Raw genomic sequence first — 23,907 nt, forward strand, 5'->3', positions numbered from 1 at the left:
GCTTCAGACCTTAATACTCAACATACACAAACCAAATAATACTGCTGTGCTAGCAGTAGTACTTAGCACTTAAACAATGCCTTCCATTCAAGCTCCTTAAAAGTCATTTATATGCATTGACTCTCTCAGTATTGAGGAAGAATGATTCAGTTCTTCAATTACCTCTTCTAAGATTATAGAGAGAAAATAAAAAGTAAAAACAAGATCTCGAAGATACAAGAGCTGAATAAAAAATGAAAACTTTTTAAAAGAAAGAAAAATCTTATTCCCTATTTATCTGGTAAGGTAATTCCTTTTAGCTGAGTGCAGATTTCAACAAGGCTTCTAGCAGAGCTAAAAAGTTTACTTCTGGTGCATGTAACATGGGGCAAGTTTTGAAAGGTCTGCCCACCATTTGATTTAAATAAAAAGATTTATAGAATCAGTCAAACTGTAGTGATATCTTGGTGGTAGAACCTTATGCTAAATCAGCATATTACAGTGGAATTCCCTTTGGTTTGGGTTTCTTTTTTTTAAGTTCCACATTTCAAAGAATAACCACAGCATTAACTTTCCTTGATGCTGATGCTGCAGGTGGCCAGTTGCTATTGCCCATTTCCAAGCCAGTAGGACCATAAAATTGCATGAAAGGTGAGTCATGGAAGATTTGTGGTTCATAAACCGCAGGAGTTTAGACTCTAAATTTTACTTTGTGCTTCAAATATATCCAGAACTCAAAAACAAAGAGACATGGGTCTGCCAAGTTCTATGCCATTTGGGAAAATGAACTCTACTGGCTGAGGTGTGTGAACCCTGGGGTAATATTGGAAAGAAACCTGTTGCCTTCAGCCAGAGATAGACAGGGCCGTGGATAAACACCACTGAGTTTCAAATTATACTGCAAATACTTAATACTAAAGGAATTAGTCCTTCATTTGAAAGAGCCACTGGTTCTTCATGCTGAGACACTCTGCACAAGGCCAAATTCTATGCTGCCTTCTATTCTATGAAGTCCCATTAACTGTCAGCAGAAAAGCTAGTCCATAAGCTCTCCTGGAAGTTTATTTTTTCTGGAAACAGAAGGTTTATTCCTGCATGCAAGCCAGCGTAGTCCACCAATCAGTGGTATACATCAATCCTTAACAATGTATTTGGCACAGTAAAGCAAACAGTAAACCAAGCATCACCTTGCTGAAAAAGTTATAACCTAGATGTGAGATGGGGCTATACAATGACAATACCTTCTTTTTTCTTAATTAACAAACAGGCTGGTAATTTCCTAAAACCACTAGATAGCATGCAAATCTTATGGCTGCAAGATGCTTCAGACAGTTGGACAGTTAAACCTTCAACAAGAACATCTCCAATAAGATTGCAGAAGAAATTTTTCTACATGGGTAACAGCTCTCAAAACTTCTGGACAGAGCAATGTCTGTCCAAGGGAATGAGTTCGTGGCTGGCCCACAACACCCACTTGATCCATCTGACACATGACACCTTCCTGTGACCTTCTTCCCATCTATATTGATAGACAGATAGAAGTGAAACCTTTAAGAATGTCATCCAAAAGAGCTGTAACAGAGATCAAGAAGTTAAAGCAGTCTTCAGATGATTAAATGTGAACCCTATATGCATCCTTTGAGCTGGGGACTTCTTTTCTACTTTACTTCCACTGTCCAGATTTTAGCAATGATGTAACCAAAACAAGACCAACTCCTAACACTGAGGCCACCTGTCTGCTCTTCTTACAGCTGGTAATGTCCCACAGCCAGTGCTACAAGCTGCACTCCAAGCCTGAGCCAGCTGCAAACTTCAGAAACAAGCAAACAAAAAGTGGTGGCATTTTTATAAATTCTTAAACTGAATAATTTCCCAAATGGGCCCCACTATATGAAGTTGAGGTGGCAATTATACTCAAACAATCAAGCTTGCTGCAAAGAAGATGAAGACAAATTTATTCCCAATATACACAGGGAATAAGATGTGGAGTCGTAAGTTTTTAATTGTACCAGGGACAAATCAGACACTTGGGAAAAAGTTTAATAATAAAGAATTGAAGCATTCCTGGAAGACATTGCTCAAGGAGTCCTGTGAAGTCTTCAGTGCTCGAAGCCATACAAATGTCTGTCAGGAATGACACATACAATTGATCAAGCCTTGGATATGGAAAAGACTGGATGGCCCTCTGAAGTCCCTTCCAATCCCATGACTCCATGATTCATATAACAATTGATGTTAAATTTGGAGTACAATATAGGACTTTCACATGCTGGATATGGGCCAGCAAGACAACTATTACTGCCTAGAGAACACCATAAATCTGAAAAGAAACAACTGTTACGAGGTGAAAAAAAAAGTCAGCCTATGAAAACAACAACAATATCAATATATAAATCATTAATGTTGCAGAGCTTAGTGAGAAGGAGTGAGACAGAAGGAATCTGGTTTAGCCTTAATTAAGCACCAGTTTGCAGATCTCAGCCAAATGTCCATTTCTGACAACCAGTGAACACAGTTTTCATTTGAGACTACAGAGGGTGGAACATGCAGGCAAAGAAATTAATGCCTTTAAAGAGATATTTCCATCTTCAAATATAAACTGCCCTGTTACATTCAAGCACCACATTGCATATAAAAGTTCTTTTACATACTTTTTACTGGATTTGTAAAGTAGAGAGTTACAGTAAGTTACTTAGGTCACATCACATTTCTTCAGCTTTGTTCCACAAAAGCACACAATGTGTGTTCTCAAAGCTATCAGCTTAAAAGCATATATAAAAGAAGATTCAAATGTGAAACATTGGTTTGGAGCCTCTTCATATTTCCATGGGGCTTGTATGAACAGAAGAATGGTCAGACTCAGTCTGAGATCCAGATCTGTCCTAACTGCTTCCAGCTGGGAGACAAGGCCAAATATCAACATTTACTCCATCAACAGGGAAAAAAACCAGTAGGAATAATAAAATCTTTCCAGCATGTCCACCATGTTTTCCTATCCCCTTCTAAAAGGCCCAAATTGAGCAAGACATAGCACTTCAATGCTTTTGTGAAGATATTTTACAGAGACCTGATCCCATCAGTCCCATCACCTTGTCTAACATTCAGAGCAACTGGACTACTCTCCTCATGGGCAGTGAAAGGCAGGAGGTGAATACACTGCCAGGCAGAGATGATCCCTAGCAAGGACAGAACAGGGGAAAAAAAATTATGATTAAAACAAAGGGAAAAAAAAGAGAATAAGAAGGAAAAAGAAATAAACAGGAGGTGAAAGAAACAACTCTGAAGATCCAAAAAGTTGCCAAGGAGGGGTAGGAGAATGGGTCATACAGGCAGAGAGAAAATAATAAAGAACATATGATGAAAGCTGTCAAAGACGAACTAATATTCAGATATACTGGCACTGTGGCTGAGAATCATGGTGGCTCCATTGTTGCATTCAACAATTTTAACTGAATGAACTTTAGGACACTTTCTCTGATTTCCAACCCCTCCAATAAGAACAAACAAATGATCCAAGAACGAGCGAGGTTGATACAAACCTCTTTTGACTGACTGTCATCCACAGAGTTTGTTGAAGAATCATTCTCTCCAATGTCACCTTCCCCCTTTTTTAAGCTTTTATATTTCTCCCCACCCAAGTGCCTCACTCAATTTGTCTAGTTGCCAGTTTAGGGCAATTCTCCTTTTTGTAAGATCCCAACAACTGCTCTGCGGGCCAATACTGAAAGTGAGCAGGTCAGAAAGACGCCAATTATCCAAGTGTTTACACAGATGTGAATAAAAATATGCAACGTTGATATTAGAAACAGAGAAATGCATTCTTCACTTTTTTTTAAAGATAAAGCATTAAAGAAGACTTAAAAAAACCCACATATGGAAACAGCTAGTTCTTTACATGTTGCTGACACTTCACATCCCATTACCTCTTTGGTATATTTCTTACATATACAAAAATTGATTGCATTTTCTCCATCCTTTTTTTTTTTCAGTTCCTTTTGCATGTAGTTCCCTTCAGAGATTTCTTCTTTGATGATAGATTAAGAAAATCATCCCTCTCCTTCACTTAAATTAGGTCCCACCACCACACTGAGATAGTTACGCTTCTTAGCAGACAAGCATATTAAAGCCTTGAGATAAAAATTTAACCTCGCTCTGTTAAATTTATTCTGACAACCAATTCCAGCCATGAGGACAGAGGGCAGAACCTGGCCAGTTTCTGTGTTCTATCCCTGACTACACATTTTATTCTACAAACTGTATATTGGAGATGAGCAACAGGCAAAATAATGTTGTCTCACTTCAATTTTGCTGGTCAGTAGAAAGGTTGCCAGTGCCTTCAGTGAGACCTGAATATGGAACCATGTCCAAGGTAAGCTCTTCATTTACAACCACTTGCCAGGAGACTTCTGTGAGCTCCATACAGAGCTCTACAGGCTCTGAAAACCACTTTAGAACTGGAGACACTTTTAAACTCTGCAGAGAAGCTCTAAACTAGATGTTCCTTGGAGATTCATTTATCAACTTAAAACATAACAGTATACCTTAGTTCTAGATGTTCAGACAAAAGGCACTTAATTATGTTGGAAGTAACAAAAGAACTGGGAAAAGCAATCTTTGATTAGTATTGATGAGATTAAAAATATCAAATAATTTTGTAAAGCTTGGAAAGGGGGATTGAGAAAATATCAATAAAATCCATACAATTTCATACAAGAAACAAGAAGAAAGTTACCCCATGACATTGTCACAGAAAGTGTCAAATTAACATGAGTTCTGCAAGCCACATAGGATCCTATTTTAGACAAAAAAATCTCCATGCACTGAGAAGGTAAGAGAAGAATAGAAAACTACTTTTCCTGGTGTAGTCTCAGATATAGCAGATACAATTCTAGCAAAGAGTGGTTTGGCCAGTTGCACAAGAAGCTTGTTTTCTCATGGAGGTTATTAAAACAGTGTTTTTTGAATAAAAAACAATTATATAGACAATCTGTATCAGAACCAGTAAATAGAGAGTAGAAATAATTTCACTGAAAACTGCAAAGGTACCCAAACAAAGTTCATTGGTCTTGCTGAGAAAATTCCTGGAATATTTGAACCTCGTGATACATAACCAAGTCTGCTGATCATGGAATGTTTGTGCTTCAGATTTAAAAGATGCCTCCAAAATCACATGCAAAATAATTGATTTTTGAAAATTGTAGTGAGTACAAACATGAATTAAGAGAAATCAAGCCCTTAAGTACCCACTTGTCTCAAAATAAAAACAAAAGGACTCATCAGAATGAGGTGGGGGTTTTTAACATCAGGTATGGTTTCTGAGGAATCTAGCTTTGTTCAGAGGAATAAAGATAAGGTAAATAATAAAAATAAGACCTTATGAATAGATAGACTAGTTAAATGAATCACTAAACAACTCCAAATCAACATAGCACTATTTTGACAAGTGTCAGCAAATTGCCAACCCTCAGTAAGTACCTCTAGGATCCATAGCACAGGAAGCTGAGACGACAACAAAAGCACAAAGACCTTTTTGCACAGTAAGTTAGAGGTCTGTAGTGGAATTCCAGCCATGCCACAACATCAGCTTCTGTGACCAAGCCCTGGCAGTGCATTGCCACACAGGCTCAGAGAGCACAGGGATATCACAGGTTACAACACAGGAAGATTTCCCCTATGCCTCAAATACTGTTCCTTCTTTTCCTGTAAGTTCAACCACTTTACTACTTCCTCCAGTAGCCATGGACCCCTTCCCTTGAATCACAGAACCATTAAGGTTTGAAGAGACCTCCAAGATCATTGAATTCGACCTTTGAGCAAATAGTAATGCTTTTGTGATTAGTATTATGTTTCCATAAGGGAGAGGAGTGTTTTAAGGTACAGAGCTAAGATCTAAGCTGGTTTAAATCAGCCTGTTTCCATAGGGCCACAGAAGTGAACCAGTTTACACTGGGTAGGGATCCAGTAGCACATCTTTCTGTAAAAGTTTTGGCAGCTCACTGTAAACCCATTAATCTTGAACTACACTAGTAACAGTTCTGGAAGATCTGCAATCACAATGACTCTGCATTATTTATTCTACTGCTTATCTGACAGGAAAAACCAGCCTCCAGGAATCTGCCTGGTGAAGTACAGGACAATGCATGATTTCTGCCTCTGAGGCAACAGCCTCATATTTGGAATTACTTTGTTATCTGAAACCAGAGGTAGAGTAGTTAGTGAGAGTTTTCTTCTTTAAATGAAATAGACGGTCTTGTTTTCAAATAGTGGAGACATTTCAAGGCATCTTTTTTATTGCTTTAATAGATGACTTTTAAGCAGAGTAACCCAAGCAAATTCCACACAAAATCCAGTAATTTGAGGAAAGGATTGGGATCCCAAACTTACAGATTCTGCTTCTGATACTTATTCCCAACATTACTTCACAGACTCATGAACACAATTTAAAAAAAAAAAAAAATCACTTTTTGAGGAGTCAGGAGGGAAAAAAAAGGCAATTCCTACAGTCAGGACAGATACCGAAAAGACTTGCTACTGCCCTATTTTCTAGTTTTAAGTTTCTAACGAGCAGTAAGAGCAAGAACAAATAACAGGATGCAGCAGAGTTCCAAATAAGAATTGGTCTGTTGGTTTAACAGACAAGAGCAACTTTTCCCAGCACAGTTATCTAAGTCCATGAGATATCCAAAACAATTATTAACCACTTACTACAAAGAGGTAGTTGCTTCTGTGCTGGAAAAGACAGACACTATCTGGGTTTATTGGTGCTGTGCATGAAGAGAGATCTGGAAGAAAATAAGAAGTTAACAAACTGTTACAGGTTTTTGATATTATAATTAGAAATCTTTAGAGCAAAACTTGCATAAAGAACAGAACTGCTCAATTTGAAATGGTTTCTTGTAAGTCTAAAATTTAGGCCAGTTTCCTGAGGTTGGCTAACATTTCAGTTACCATTGCCATCCCTAATCACAGCAAGTTTTTCCTTCCAGCATTGGCTTTTCTCTGAATTTGAAACCCAAGCTCAATGCAAAGCCACATCAAGCAGAAACAGGACAAAATAGATCCATGCTGAGCCTGTATGGGTAAAGCTGCAGAGATTCTTGCTGCTGCAGTCACAATAATAGTTTTAGCTGAAAAACTACTGGTCCATTTCAGGAAGTGGCTGCTTTGCTGCTGTGCCACACAAAGCCACAGAGAAGTGAAGCTAGACTTCTCCCAGGGTTTTTTTAACATATATTAGCTGGGACACAGCAGCATAGAATCTTAGAAGCTTGTAAAATGAATTAAGCAGACAAATGCACTGTATTTGTTTTCAGTTCAGTAGAAGGCTTTAATATTGAGTACATACGAAGGAAGAGACATGCTAAATTGAACGAGCCTGGAGGCTTAAAGTGATATTAATTCCACTTGCATTCAACCATGTGGATCCAATGATCAAAGAGATTTGGAAGCCAGGAGGGAATAATGGAAATATCAACACTCAGCAATATTCTGTTGCCTCAGGGCGGCACAGGACACTAACAGATGTGAGGAGAGCAGCAGGGCCATCTCTGCTCACACTGAAAGGAGACAGGAACTACAGTCACACTGGATTCTCATGCGTCAACCTCAAACCTTCAAGATGCTGTTATGAAAGTGTGCCAATTGCACATCTACCCTTTTGCTTTATAAGCTTTATAAATACTGTCCTGGTTTCGACTGGGGTAGAGTTCGTTTTCTTCTTAAACCATGTCTTGTTAAACCATAACAGAAACTTTCTATATAAAGCACCACTAGTGATGGCCAGCACCTCTTAGCATGGCTTTGAGGAAATGAAAGATGAGCACCAAAACACAATTGTGGTAACTGAAAATTATCAGGTAAGTCTTTTAAAGAGACCAAAGACAGGGCTGTGGAGTAAGCAAGTGTTTATTTGAGCACTTGCCACAGGAGATGAAATCTTGGTTTGAGCTGTTTAAAAAAGCCTTTCCAGATCTAGCATATGTATTTTGCATTATCCAGAAGCGATAATAAACTAAGCTAGAAATATTAGCTGTTTAAAAAATAAAAAAAATTAACCCTGGCCCCCAAGATTCAGAGCAACTTTTTGTCAGAAGGTTCCTCCACCAGCGCAGGAGATTGCACTTCCAAATCAAACTAATAATGAAAGCAAGTTCTCACAGTATCAGGGCCTAAATTGTTCTCTACATTCTTGTAGAAAGACAGATCAGCTGAAGGCCAGTGTATTATTTTTTTTATTATATGCCAAGCTTTAATTCTGTGAAAGAACAGACCTGATATTGACACGGGCTGCAAGTTTAAAACAAGTGGTTAAAACTGGACATGTAATGAATAACTTCATATTTAGCTTTAGTATTCAGCCTGCCTCAACTTAAAATAGGGTTAATACCTCACATTCAAATGCCATTGAAATGAATGGGAAGGTTCCCCTGAATTAACAGAATTTTGATCATACCTTTTGGCAAACTTCAGCAGTTACACTCTTTCATATTCTTCTGCACAACACTTCCATCCAGGGAAGTGGAAAGTATTCTTGCAGCAACTGGAGATTGCTGGAAGAGTATTTGATGAACTGTTCCTCCACAAGTGTGCTTGTTTTGTTTTTAAAGTAGCAATTGTTTTCAAGGACTAGAGGACTTGGATTTTGTTGTTCCTAAATGTGTAAGTTCTTTGTCTTTCTGCCTTGTTTTAAAAAAGTGCCAGTGATAACTTCCCTGATGTCTTGCAGCATTTTTTAAATAGTTTAAATTTACTTTGGGAAGGTCCTGTGGTACCTTATAAATCTCCCAGAGAGTAGAAAAGGATTTTTGTGGGCTTTCTTTTTGCCAGATTTCCCCATGCTATGTGTATTTTAACTACTACTTTCTTTAGACTGAAGTGCTGCCTATGTTTTAACCCCCCTTATGCTGAGCTGCTGTATCTTCTGCACGGAAGGTTCAAATCACCGGAGCCCCAAATGGTCTGTTACAGGCAAAAAACCACTTAAATTTCATTCAAATAACTGGTAGATGTCCTTACTGTTCCAACAAGATAAGGATTGTCAGCGTGCAATAGTCAACTAAAAACAAGTTCCACACAAAGACATGTATCTTCAGGTAAAAAGGTGAATGATGAAAAGTAGATAAATGTCTACTTATAGTTTTTTAGCCTTTCAAGCTGTCTGTGCTGTTACAAAGTTATTTTTCCCCCCATTCTTTGAAGATGGCTGAGCTGATTTTCAACTACAAACTACTGGAGGTTGGGGTTTTTAAATAATTTTAAATCATGAAAGAAAAAAAGAATCAATGGGAGATTTGCATTGTAAATGTTAAAGAAATGAAAGAGAAATGCAAACCACATAAGACATAGCAGTGTGCCCTCTGGTTTGAAAATACCAGCCATTTCTCCCTAATTGCTAGTCCTAGTTAATGTCAGTCCCTTTCCTTAAGGACTGTGTTGACAGATACATAGCCTTGCACATACATAAAGCTCTTCATGAATTTTGTGAGTCTAGTTAGACAGGTAGTATTAAGTATGCAGAACTAGATGGAAATAAAGATGAAGCAACAGCCATGGAATATAGGATACAAAATCTTGGTACAACTTTCAGCCAGAAGAAGCTGTGAAGGTCCTGAAGCCTTTAGATGTAACTTTATTGGCATCTGACAGAAGTGAATCCTTGGCAATACTTCTGCAATTGAGTCAAGCAAACATTGAGGAAAGCAAATGCTTTAATGGTAATGATTGATTCTGAATTTACAGGGCATGAAAAGCATCACTGTAAGACAGATTGGGGCACTGCTGACAGGTTTAAGGCTCAAGAACAGACATCCAATAAAAGAGCACATAAACATGGCTAAGTGAGACATCTGCTCCAAGTTATTCAGTTCATCCACAAGGGTGACTCTGGTTTGCATTGTTTACAAATAAATACAGTAAATAATCAGGCAAATCTGTTGTTAGTTAAAGCATTAGGAAAAATACACCCTTTACAAGGCCTCTTGCAGAAAGACACCTGATAACTGGAACTCTGCAACCCAAATTGCTTACAGAATCCTTTATCTGGGTTTACCTTTTGTCTCTTCTCATTTCATTTTCTGGTCTCACAAGTCACTTTATTAGTTATGTTTTACAAGCAAACATCTTTTCTAGCAACAAAGGATCTCAAAATGTTGGCCATATGCTTACCATTACACCCAAGACTCAACAATCAAAAATTATCTAACCAGAAAAAGATTCTAATCTTTTCAAAATACTTTGGAGACAAACTTATTCATCTATAAAGAAAACAGACAACTTGTTTGGACTACTACATATGTAGTATTAGAGACTAATGTGCTTAAAAGACCAACCTTTCTTTAAGGGAATCTCAGTAAGAAATTTAAAATGAGAGCTAGATTTACAGCTGTAAACTCTTCCCAGGACAAGCAGTTTTCCTATTAGTGCATCTTCTACAATCATCTGCTTTCTGCAGTGTGATTTTTCATTCTGATCCCACTGAAAAAAGAATTAGCCATGGTATAGTGGCTTCTCCTGAGCTGAGCCAAGTGCAGAGCATTCAGCTCTTGAGTATTAAAAGTCAGATTTTAATTTGTTACAATTTATTTCACAGAGGTTACTAGCACAAACTAGTAAGGAAAAGCAGCACATATGAATGTCTTCCACTGTTTTAAAGGAAAACAATCAAGATCAGCTACAGACTATTGATTTTCCATTCTAACAAATGGTTTAACTTCCAGGCTCAACCCGACTTTCTGGACTGGATTGACTCCATTGGACACCCTACTTCAGGCTGCATATCAGCTGCTTCAGAGAAAGTACATGATGAATCTCATTCACTGAGAAAGGATGCCAAAAGAAAAAATAACATCTAATAACACTTTAAAAATAGAGAGGTGATTTTTATGCTGACAGAAGTACTGCATTAACATTCTGGAAACTGGTGTATTTTCAGTATCAAAGACTCAGTCTTTTGGCAACTGGCAGGGACAATGATGGCACCTTGCTGTGGTTAAGCTGGAGGTGTCTACTACTGTCAACACAGAGACTACACCTCTAAGCTTTCTCTCTTAATGAGGGACAATGCACACAAGATAATGAGTAAGGAATGAAGATTTGTGTATCCTTCTAAACCAGCACATCACAGGAATAAAGATGAAAATACGAGTGAAAAGACAAACAATGAAAAGACCCAATTAAGCCACTGTTGACAGTCCAGCACCAAAGCACCTTCTTTGCAGGTCAGGTACTGCTTGTTCTTGGCACATAATATGTTTCTACTCAGTAGGGGCAGAAAAGGAGATATGTAAATTGAACTGCTGAAGTTCTGCAGAACACTGGGAGCTATTCTGACTTGCCTTCACTCAGTACAATTGCTTTTTTTTTTTTTTTGCTGAAAACATATATTTATCACTGCAGTGCAAAATAGACATGAAACCACAGAGAAATCAGGATATTACAGCTGGTGGAGGATCAAAATATCTTCATTTGATCCCATGTGGATCATCACAAGACTGACTCTGTAGGGAAATTATTGCAGTATCAACAATCAGAGAAAACAGATGAAGCAATACCTGCTTATGATCAGCTCCTGACCTCTCACTAGTGCCAAAACTTGGAAAAAACACATACTAAATTAAAACCTAATGGCTTTAAATGTTGGAAAATATACTTACTTCTCTGGAACGAACCTCTAATAAAAAAAATAAAAATTAACATCTTCTGCTCTTGTAAATTTTGGCTGCTCCATCTCTATTCATATTCTTTCTTTACGCCTGCAATGACATCACTCAATAATAGGGAAAATGGAAACTTATTGCAAGCTTAATTCATGGCCCTTTAAAGGATTCAAGATGCAAACTGTACTGAACTAACGAATTTACAGGAATGGGACCTTCAAGAGTTTTATGTAGATGTTATTTAGAGGTCCAGACACCCACGAACAGTGGAAAATACAATAATTCAAAATTCGATCATTGACATATCTTTAACCAGAATAAGGCTATACTAGTTTTCAGCTTGAATCATAAAAGGAGGAAAAAGAACTTAAAACAATTTTAAAAAATTATTGCTATAATTTGCAAAAAAAATTTTAGTCTAGAATTTTCATGTTTAATGCTCATAATAGTTAATTTCTCCTCCTTTTATTGACTACATAATATAATCTTGTTTATCTAAAATTGTTTGGGGATTTCTGAATCCACTTGAGAACAGACATTCATGATAGGGGAATGGAGGGATTACAATGAATTGCATCAGTTTTTAGAAGAGGTGGAGTTCCTTTAATGTAGTCTCTTAAAGTGAGCCTTTGTTCTTTTTTTATTGCACTGAGAGGGAGGGGACAGGGGAGGAAAGTCCAATCACATATTATATAGCAAACTATCCTTTAACTGAGATTTTAATTAATCAGAGCTGTTAATTTATCTGTAAAAATTATATGCTACTCCCAGTAAGGAGTACTGAACTACTACTAGTTTTCATAAGATTTTTCAATAACTAGAAAAATATTCCCTTATACACTGAGTTCCCCAAAGAAATATTTCTTCCCCAGAGGACTGTGCAAGGAAAAGTGTTTCTCACTTCTAACAGCAAGCCTGCCCAAAGGAGAACCTCTCTTCCCTCCTTGTTACCTCTGAATTCCAAGACATCCAAAGTAGACAGTGCTTTGCCTTGTCCACGGTTAATGTGTCATTGCTGAAACAATTGCTTTCAGCCACTGCTTTTGCCTGTAGCTGAAAGCTTGATGGCTTTTAATAAACTGAGATTTGGGATTAGTCTAGTGCAGCATCACGCCCCATTCAGAGCTAACAGGTACAGAAGGAAGAGAGGTACAATTCAGCTTCCTCTTTTCCTTTGCAATACCTAACTCAGGTTAGAGGCAAAAGTGGCAGCTACACCTAGAACTCGGCAGAAAAAAAAGTATGAAAATAGCATAGTACAGATAAGACAACCTGCCTGGTAAGAAAGTAAGGACCTTGGCCAGAAACAAGACTATACTCTACAGGTTATTAAGCAATCTGCAAATAGAGAAGGTAGAGAGGTAGACAACAGATTCATACATTAAAAGAAACACAGAATAATCACTGGTCCTGTAAGTCAAACCTGGTGGGTTTAGGTTTATGATACCCTATCATAGCAAACAAAATCCACCCTAAGATGCATCTCAGACAACCATGGGCATCCATCTCCTAAACTGGGACTGAGCATAATTTTCAGGGTTACTGCTTGTATGCTTGAGCTTTGTGAACACAGATGAAGAGAAAATAACCCCTCTGTTTAAAAACATACTGTACAACTCCTTGATTCCAGATATTTCCAAAAGACATATAAAAACTCTGCAAGAAGAGTGAGGTGTAGAGACTGACAGCATACATAGAAAAACATTTGCCACCTCCCTTAAGATGATCTCTTCCCTAGAATACCCAGGAACACAGGGCATCTTTCTTCCACATGTATTGATCACTGCAATCTATAAGCCTAAATTCTTCTATAAGCCTAAATTCTTCTCTGTGCCAGTCACCAGACTCTTGAATTTCTATGGATCTGAGTGAGACCCAGGCCTTTCCCAACCAAAAAAAAAAAAAAAAAGATAACACAGCTTTCATCCAGGATGATTTGTTGACTTTGGAAAAAACAGCCTCACAAATTAAGGTTACTTGAAAAAAAGAATCTGTTTACATGAAAAGCACTAGCACAGGACAATATTTCACTCGGTGGTGGAAATACTGGGCTGTTACTCTTGATGTTTTTGCTTGATAAAACCTGATTGCTTTCCAGCTTTTTATCTCAAACTGAGATCAATACATTCTTAATTAGATGCTATACAGACTTCCCTGTAACAGAGACAGTGGCAATTCTCTTTAAAAGTTTGCAAATTACCCCTAAAAAATAAGTAATTACCTTTGTGCCATAACATACATATTTTTGTTATCACTAGCTGACAACTCAGCCTGACTGAGGATGAAGAGAGCTTATTCTTATTTTGTGTTTCAATTTGAGTATGAGCTAAGAAGTGAGACATTTTAAGAGATTGCCAGTTTTCCCATAGTTCTGACAGGAGAAGGAGACAACAGTCCTTCCTGAGGCTTGACACACCTAACAGTAATACTACCCAGTTGCACTTTGTAGCTCTCTTCAGTCAAATTAGTATGATTGTTTTTAAAGGTCACACTTACAGTGGACAAAATAACCCAAATCACCCTTATGAAGCTTGAGTTCTCTTTAAGTTTCTCTGCTTCACACAAAAAGCTAACCCAAACTTCTCTTGCTGCTTCACACAAATCTCACACTTAAGCATGTTCTGGGCAGATACATGCACTTGTGCTCACTTATGACATTTTTGACTGAAGTGAGTTCTCAGAAACTAAGGGGAAACAGTGGGACTGAAGCTCAAAAATTTCCCCCTGTCCTGTGCTCTAAGGCTGGCTGTACACTCCAGTTTTTCCATAACATACCTGTGCTGCAGTACAAACAACCAGAGATTCCAGCCTTCAATTGGCCTATAAGTCATTCAACATGATTTATGGGAAGACATTCTGCTGTGACTCAGGAGTTAAAGCAATATGGTAACAATAAAGAAGTGAACTATCAAAATCATGTAGAATCCAATGAGGCTTTCCCTCAGCACCAGTTATAAGGATGCTTTATAACAGATATCTGTCCTTCAAAAATAAGACAACTCTAATCAGATTTTTAATAGGTCTTCAGATAAGCTATAAACTGGACCACAAACTGGAAATTGAACTGAATTCAAAATAGTAACTGAGAATTTTTCCTGAGTTCAAAGTTAGAAGAGACAGCCCAAAGAAATCATGCAAGAGTTCCTCCACTTACTTAAGAACCTTTAGAGAAGACATCAGTCACCCAAGATGTCTCTAAAGCCATATTATTACTTTTTAAGATTTGGGTATCTCAGTTCTAGTGAAAATTAAACTCTCCTTTAGATTCCAACTTCTGAGTCCAATTCTACCATCAGTAACCACCTACCCAGGTAGGTACAATTGTAATCAGTTAGAGTCATGTTTTTATCCTTTTGAAACATTAAGTGGACTGAGCTTCTTTAGTCTGTGGCTTCAAGGTATTTTTCCAGACAGTGCATCATTCTTTTATCTTTTTCCTGAATCTTTCCCAATTTCAGCCTTTGTAAATTGTGGCTACCAGAATTGGATATGCCAAGTGTAAGTGAATCATTGTCTCCACAGTGTTTTACAAAAAAAGTAACACCCCCACCTCTCTCCTCCCTGACTTTCCTTTCCCTTCTCTAAGTGTTCAATAAGAGCTTAATCAGATCTTTTGCCTACAGCATCACAAGAACAGTCCATATTTCCTTGTTTATCCAGTATTAGAACATTTCCAAAGCCGCTTTCAGATGTAACATCCCATTTTGTGTCACCCACATTCTGCTCCCATATACATGATCTAACAAGTGACTGTTACCAAACGTGAGTCTGCCTTGCAATAAGATCGAGAGTAGCACATATGTGCTCCTTACATTATTAGTTAAAAAACAAACATGAAACCAAAAAAAAAAGGAAAAAAACGCCAAACAACTCTCTGTCCCAGTGAGGCTGGTATGCTGTCAGTAAGTCCTTGGAATTATCCACTCACCTAGAATCAGAACATGGTGTACTGCAGTCAGGGTGCTTCTGATATGAGGGAATTTCCCGTCAGATTTCAGTAGAAGCAAAGGTCAGGAGACAATCACAGTTTTGTATGTGTTGTACAGAAACACTAATTTGAAACACAGTGTGGATAAAAAGTATTGAATTTGATCCATTTCCAGTCAATCTTGGAAACAAATACTGGGCTTTTACTGATGTATTAATAGATGGACAAAATTCACCTCTGATGCATTGATGCCAGGGATGGATTTACTTGGAGCATTTAGCCTGCTAATCCCATTAGCGAAGGCCTAGTTGATAGAAAAACCATCCCAGGAGATGTCACTACTTTCCCCTCTAGAAATACTAAGAAACAACCAGTGAATGATTTAGGGATTTTCCACACATATCATTCATACAAATCTTCCATTGCTTCATGCTACTGACAGTCAGACAGGTAGCAAATATCACAAAGTGGCAGAGACAATTTCAGTGGGGAAAAAAACCCAGGGATTTTGCTAAATCTGTTTTCTGCTGAAAAACTCATAAATGGAAACTTATTTGGCGTCTTTGTTGGAGCAGAATTGGCAGAGTAAGATGGAAAGCAGTCCTGTATCTCATTACTTCCTCTACTATCACTAGCTGGAAACTTTGGAAAAAGAGGCCCCTTTCTGTTTAGATACAAACGTGATGTTGCTGTACAGTGTGTCTGGCTTTCTCTTTCCTTCTCCTTAGTTTGGATGACACCTGCATACAAAGGCTCTTTGTCTTTTTAAAGCTTCGCCTACTACTGTTTACCTCCTACCTGACATCTATTTGTGATATCACAGGCATTTCCTAAGTAACAATAACAATGTCAGCAAAAGATGGGTAAAATGGCACCACCACACAAACATATGTACTAAAGTGTTCCCAATTTCACTTTAACTTGGTGTAGTTAAACCAAGTTTTTGGTATTTTCATTAATTAGCTAAGTGCAGGCAGATACAGCTTTCTAAAAGAGGACTGCAAGTTAGTGCATAGGATGAGCAATATCAACAGTTACCCAGTTCAGCCAAAATGAGACTGATTAAAGGTGATGGGAAGAAGCATAATGTGTAAAAAACCCTCTGCTTCATGCCAGGATTTCCCAGAAATAAAAGATGATGAAAAAAGACATCAAAAGCTATGATACAAGCTTGACTGCAGTTGGTGAACTATTTCAAAAGAGCTGCATTCATAAAAGGACGCAGCAGCTGCTTTAACAGAACAGGAAAGGTGTTCTTACATCTCACATAAGCCTAATCAGGGCAGTACAGTATTCTATAGACACATCCAGGACAGTTCAAAGCTAAAATAGCAACAAGAGCATGCTAATCCACTGGACTAATTATCACTCTTGAGACCTCAGCTAATTTTTCAAGGTATTTGTTTGCATAAGATGTATCAGCACAGAAAGCAAAACAGTGGACTCTCAATATTTTGCCTTGCTTTTCTAGTTTAGGAAATGCAGTTTCCATCCAAGAGAAGCAGAAATCTGAATTCCATCATTACACTCCTTAAAGTCTGACACTGAAAAGACAACATGATATAGCAGGCAGAACAGCCATCTAGCAGGATATGGAAGAGCTGACACTATTTCTGTATAAAGCTAGTTAATTTTTCACTTTTCCTTCTTTTTTTTCTGTAGTTTACTCAGTGCAAAGCATCTGTGTGCTTGTATAGAGCCAAGCACAACGGCATCACAAGCAGTCTTTTTTCAGTGAAACAAAAATACTACATTTTTTTGTTTCCAGGTTCTCACAGTAGGGTAGGGCTCTGTCTCACACATAAAGATGTTGGGCAAAATGGAATACTATATCCAGAGCAGCACAGAAGAAAACAAAAGCTTAAGTCAGTCATATAGCACAAAGAACCATAGTCCCTTTGCACATCCAGTCTTTAGCTACTCATGTCACAGCCAACACTGGAAATTAGCCCCCCACCATCCTCTTCTCTCAATAATAAACTGATTTCTTTTAAAGTCACACACACTAAAGGGCACGTTTGCTACAATTGTGCTGTATTGTGTTCAGACAAAACTATCTCCAGTCAGATTGGGCTCTTTAGACACGGTGAGATCAAACAGCTCACAAAGTCCTTTGATGGAAATTTAATTCTTTAAAAATATGCACAAGGTAATTGAAAACACATTTTATGATATTTCAGATTATAAACAGCAGATCTCTGGCTGGGTTGAACAAATAGCATTAAGCCTTTTTCTTCCTTCTGAAAAACCACAGTGCTTGGCAGCATGAGGCACTGATGTGTCTTCTGTACCAGCACAGGGAACCAGTGATTATAATGAAGAGCTTGTGTTAGGATGCAAATTGTACTCCAACAGAAGAAACTGTCTGTAATCAGTTATTGTTCATTCAAAGCCATTTTGTGATATTAGCATGTTTTTTCAAGATCTAGGCACAAGGCCTGGGTTTGTTACATCTCTCCCCCAACCCTTTCCCTTGCACAAGTCTGTAGGAAAAAGCAGAAGTAAGTATTCTTTGCTCACAACTTCCAGTCTTATCATCAATCCCCTGCACTCAAGAACAGTATAAAGTGCAATTTCAGCTTTGCTCACTTGATTTTTAAACCTCCTTGTCTTTGCTAGTACTGTGAAACTTTGATGAAACAAATCTGTATGTAAGCTTTATAGGAACAACAATTATAGAGGGAGACATGCTGCTTTATCCATGAACTACCACTTTCACACGCATAGAGATCTGTTTGGTTCCATCACTAATACTTTGTGTATTTGCTACATGAACAAGAAAGCCCTGAGCAGCAAATGCCATGGGCTGTCCAAAACTCCAGTGTTCCATGCTGCCAGACTACTCAACTTTGCTTCTATTTGTGCAGCAAGGCAGGGCCCTGTGTTGGGTGTCAGAGAAAACACATGTGAGAACAGGACAACCAAGGTCTCATCTTCCTCTGAAAAAGACAGGATGTTAACGGGGTAGAGTGAGTGAGAACTTTTCTGGCAAAACCATTTTAGAAAACAGTACCTTTGTAACAGATGAAGTATTTCACTCAGGCTACTGTGAAGCAGGTAATTTCTAATCAAAGAAAAAAAGTACAAAACTAGCCTTAACTTACCCCCTAAAGGAATAAGGATCCAGGAGTCCACAGGTGTTCAAGACTGTGGAAGACCCTGCTTTAGACTCTACCTGAATCATACATAAGCCAGCTATGACTTAATGCATAAGTGTCTCAGTGCATTTAAAACATCTTTTAGTAGTAAGAGCATAATGATTCTGTGTCTCCACTTCCTCCTATCCCAAGAGAAAAGAGGTAGGGGAAATCTAGAACTATCTGGGGTTCCTTCTGTGGCAGAGCCACAGAAAAATCTTGATGCTCAATACACCAGGAGTCAGGGTCAATTTGAGATTGTGTTGCTCTTCATCATTTGTAACATTTTTGACAGACTCGGAGTAGCTCAGGCCCTACATTTTCTTCTCAAACTACAAATTATACTACCTCAGTCCTAAAAAGGAAACAGCTATAATTTTTATTTCCATGGAGTTGATGTTTCTGTGCATCTTCTTCCAGGTCAGTGACCATTGAAATACACGGAAGTTTTACTCCTGAGTTGGAACAACACCGGCCAAGGAAGGTTGGAAAAGTGGGCCAACACTGATGTAGCCTTTCACTAGGGCAAAATGCACCTTGTTGCTTGCTGCAGCTTCCTCGCTGCTTAAGTCACAAATAAAAAAGCAAAGACAAACTTTTATTGAAGCAATGGTACTCACCATCTCCCTCTCTGCTTCCCCTCCTGTCTATTTATATTGACAGAAGCCTCTTCATTGTGTGAGGGTTAAAGAGAAACCCTAATTTTATAGAAAATTCTTCCCTCACTTCAGAAGCAGTTGATGTTTAAACTAAGGCTTCCTGCTTTGTTAGTTTCACAAAAACACATACACTGACTGGAAAAAAAATGGATTTTAAGTGTTAGGATATCATCCTTGTTTTAAGCCACTGCACTTGCTTTCCCTGGGTCACTGAAAGAATGTGCTGCCCTTCATACAAAAGGAATAAGAAGTTAATGTGTGAAGTCTAAAAGGCTCCAGTCTTCCATAAACTCTTCATCATGAAGAGATTCTTCATCCTAACTAAAGTTTTGAAAAGTGAAACAATCCAAAAGTACAGTGTAATCTAACAATAAATCAAGCTTTAAAGTGACAGCATGCTGAAACTCTGCAGGAGGAATTGCAATCCAATGTGTAGGGAGGCATCTGTGCCTAGGTAAAGCTCAGCAAACCAGTGGTCAGGCAAAACAGAGTTGGCTGCTTTTTGTTCTGCACCACACTCCCTGGGTGAAGTGAAAGTACAGGAAAATGAAGTCTTTCCCTCTCACAACTGAAGCTACAACAATGCAAATCACAGGGCAGCATTGACTTGTTAAATAGTTTCTGCTGGCTCTATTTTAAAGCTCCAAAGGCTTTGAAGTGGAGTTGTAAACTCAATTGATTTCAAACAAAAGGTTAATGTAATCCACTTTCAGCACCAGTACCATGCTGGCAAGTGAATACAACCTTCTCAGTAATCGAAATTACTTATTAGTGCTTAAAGCAATTCACTTCAGTGTTTTCAAGCCACTTAAGAAGTTGGACAGGAATGATCTTGGCTGAATTCAGGCAAAAGGAAACCAAGCCAATATCTGGACCTGTTTTACTGGGGGACAGTGAGGTCTCTTGGAACACTGACATTAATATCTCACACATCCATGTGCCCTTTTTGTCCCAAACTGCTTTCCAGGTATTGTAGTTTTATATGTAACTTGTTACACACAAGTCCTGGAGTGCAGCCATCTCTGAAGTGGGATGCACAGATTTAGCTGTGCAAGGTCAGCAGAATCAATTAGGGCAGTAGTAGACACTTTATCAGCTTAAGGAGCTGGGCAGCTCTCAGATTCAGACATTGGAAAATGGAAAGTTTGGGAAATACTCGCCACCCTTTAAAAAATTTATAACACAAGTCATGAAAATGTGGCAACAAGATCAGAAGTCTGCAAGAACAGCCAAATGGAAAAAGATCTAGGCAGGAATTGATTATAAGAACATGGGACAGACTGAATGGAATTATCAATTGTAGAGAGTCTAAGAAAAACAGAAACAAGTGGAACATAGAACAGGTCAAAGATTTTAAACCTTTCCAACAAGTTTCACAGCATTTGGCCCTTTCTTAGGAAAGTACATGTGATATACCAGAGAAAAGGAATGACTCAAGGCAGAGTGTGAAACTAGGCAGATTTTAAAGTGGCCTTGACATACTTTTACATACACACAATAAAGTTCCACTGCCTGTTTCATGGGGTTTGAGTTTCTAAACAAAAGGTAAACCCATTGAGTTGGGATGGAAAAACCTCCAGCTTAGTTTTCAAAGACCAGTGCTTGGCAATGGGCACCCAGGATAAAAAACACAGGAGTGATTCAAACTTCCTGGGGTAACTGGAGGCCTGTTCAAGGCCCAAGGGACTAGAATTATGATCATATTGTTCAGCAAATGTATTCTGGACTAGGTCTGCTATTTGACCTTTCAGGTCTCTTGCAAAAATCTACTATGTCATTAATGTCCAGCTAGATTTGGATAAGGAGAATCTGCTTTCAATAAGTGTCTGTAAAGGAAGAGAGGGAGGACAGAGCCTTATTCAAATTAACATTCTCCTATTGTTGACAGTTTCCAACATCTGTCTGCTCCTTGCTTCTGCAGAACTGACTTCCATGTGAAGAGCTCTCCTTTATTGATAATGCTGATGATCTTCACTGATAATCTACAATGAATGTCTTGTAAAGCTTTACTACCTTCCTCTTCTACTTTCATAGCCCTTGACTTCATTCAGGACTGAAGTACTTCAAGGCTAGCAGTGTCTTCCCCAAAACAGGACACTGAAGTCCTTTAACATAACAGCAATTTGAAAAATATCAGTAACAATTGTAATTAGAGGAATTAAGTCATGTTTGATATAGAGAAGGAGAAAGAAGATTTTTAGATGTATCTCAGCCTCTCAGAATGATTTATTTTAATACACTTCATTTATTTTACTAACTTTATTAATTTTAATTCATTTTATTATTTAATTAATTCTATTAATGGTTTATTTTAACACACTGAAAATAAAAGTTCATACACTAAATTTCTTCCATGTTCTCTAGCACAGATGAGCACAAAACCATTTTTAATGGAAATGCCAATTCCTCTCAAGTCAGATTACACAGCAATAGTTCTCCCACTCAAATTAAAAATTTTGTGCTAAATGAAAAATAGAAATAATTCTTTACTTTTGTCAGTAACAAAATACAGCACGCACAGCCCTATCTCAAACTTCTACTTACCAGGTAGGAAATAGTTTCTCCTTCAGAACAGATAGGTAAAAATCCCAAATCCAGTAAGCAGGCAAACCTTTTTGCAAGTCAAAGGTGTAAAAGAATTTGGTGAGTATGAGAACACTAGCAGGAAAATACATGCCTAAATCCAGATAAAATGTTATTACAAAGGTCTATTTTTCCTTTTCTTTTTACTCACTTCAAACTTTCTGTAGTTTGCTGCAGCTCATCTCTAGTTAATGTTTAATTGAGCAGACTGGGGCTGCAGATACTCGGAAGCCGATGTTTAGCTTACCCTGTGCTGTTAAAGAGTGCCCAATACAATACTATTCACCTTCATTACACACTCTCGGTATTTTTCTAGCTACTTTGATGCACAGTGAAACAGTTAACGTTCACCTTTAGAGCTGTATCCATGCCATTTGAATTAGCCATCCATTGAATGAATGAGAGGAATTCAACACCTCAAGGCTTCTTGTTTCAGGCTGCCTGCCAACTCAGGTGGCTGCGGCAGTTTCTGCACTCTTTCAACAAGGTTTCTCCACAACTGCAAAAGCTAAAATGTTAGTTTGAGAACTTCTAGTAATAGAAATGGAGTATAAGTGTAGTATCTGTCTAGTCCCCAAACTTTACCTAGTCCTTTTGAAGGAAAAGCCTGTCTTACTAGTTGAAAAGTCCTGTGTCTGTTCGCAGTTCTTTAATTTTCCTCAGGACAGCCTTCTTAGGAAGGCAAAAAAATTTCTTCTGCTCCCTGAAGATGACTTTCTTGGAGCTGTGTATGTTTACACTGTATATGAGCTGTATTTCAGTGTGCGTGGCCTGGGATAAATGCAGCCACCTCTTCAGTCCCAGAGGAGTGTGAAGGCTGGACTATGACACAAACCACAAAAATAGGCAGTGGGCCAGACACCAGAAAGCAAAGCAATTCTCATTCCTAAGTACTTGCTGGTTTCCTATTGATTGCAGTGGGAAACTTCCAAGTTCCCACTCCCAGTCTCTGGGACAGCAGCAAAAATACACACTTTCTGAGCACAGCACTCAAGAGGTCAACAAAACAGCACCGCCCTGCAGCTTCACTACACTGGCTCGCACACCACTAATGTGACACTGGCATTGACCTGGAATTCACTCATGGCAGTTACAGGATTAAACAAGCAAAATCCAGAGTGACAAAATCTCACATGCACTCTGCCCATGTGAAATACAATTGTCTGTCACTTGTCAAAGGAGCTTTACAGAACTAACAGCTTACAGTACTGCTTCCTTCACATTCACAAACATGAACCAGGGCACCACACTTCCATTCTTTTCACGACAAAAGCAGGAAATTCCCCCCAACCATTATTTCAATATTTAAAACCCAAAGTGGACAATCAGAAAGGTTAGAGGCTGGAAAGAAGCATGGGTCCCAATTAGGGAAGCAACAGCTAAATTACCTGGATAATAACAGTAAATAACTTCAACAAACAGAAGTGGAAAAGGCTTTCAAGATGTTTAAAGCAACAACAAGTGAAACTGAAGTGAGTGCATAGATGCTACTAAAGTGACAAAACAGAACTGAGATCAGCACCTCTCAAAGCAATCATTCCGATGAAATGGATGGAGCCACACTGAACTCTGAGAAATTCCTAGATGAAGCTCTGGCAGACAAGGCTACTGTGAGCCTTGATGTATGAAAAAAGGAGTAGAGAATAAATTGTAGAATGTAGTTTGATCATTAAGTGGAACATTACCAAAATATCATGTCTGTAAATGAAGTCAGACAGCTAGAGATGTTGGAAAGCAAACCACAAAACTGCCCCAATGTCTCATTCTTATGCATATCCTATCTCCAGTGACCATCAGTAGCACTTGCCTTGGGAAAGAACACAAAGCCAGGGTAAGCTTACAGCAATTCTTTCCCAAATACACCCTCCTGGCTTCTGGTAATCAGCAGTTTATGGACTTAAGAAGTCAGACCATTGTGTTTCATAGTCCCTGAGTTTAACCTCTATGAATTTAACCTCCTTCTGAAC

At 38.3% G+C, this 23,907-nt stretch overlaps 1 protein-coding gene across 6 annotated transcripts in view; it reads right to left on the reverse strand.

Annotated features, from left to right (window-relative positions):
- Positions 1-23,907, reverse strand: part of MYLK (myosin light chain kinase) — a 201,432-nt gene that overhangs the window by 152,568 nt on the left and 24,957 nt on the right. The window contains exon 1 of one of the 6 annotated variants that reach the window (XM_027714931.2): positions 6,685-6,738. The exons of the other annotated variants lie outside the window; for them this stretch is intronic. The gene's annotated coding sequence lies outside the window, so the exon portion shown is untranslated. Of the gene's footprint in view, positions 1-6,684; positions 6,739-23,907 lie in introns of those variants that run through there. 6 annotated transcript variants of the gene reach the window in all.

This window comes from Pipra filicauda, unplaced genomic scaffold (assembly GCF_003945595.2).
Source record: "Pipra filicauda isolate LSUMZ 115617 unplaced genomic scaffold, ASM394559v2 scaffold10_size6260569_pilon, whole genome shotgun sequence".
NCBI classification, from domain to species: domain Eukaryota; kingdom Metazoa; phylum Chordata; class Aves; order Passeriformes; family Pipridae; genus Pipra; species Pipra filicauda.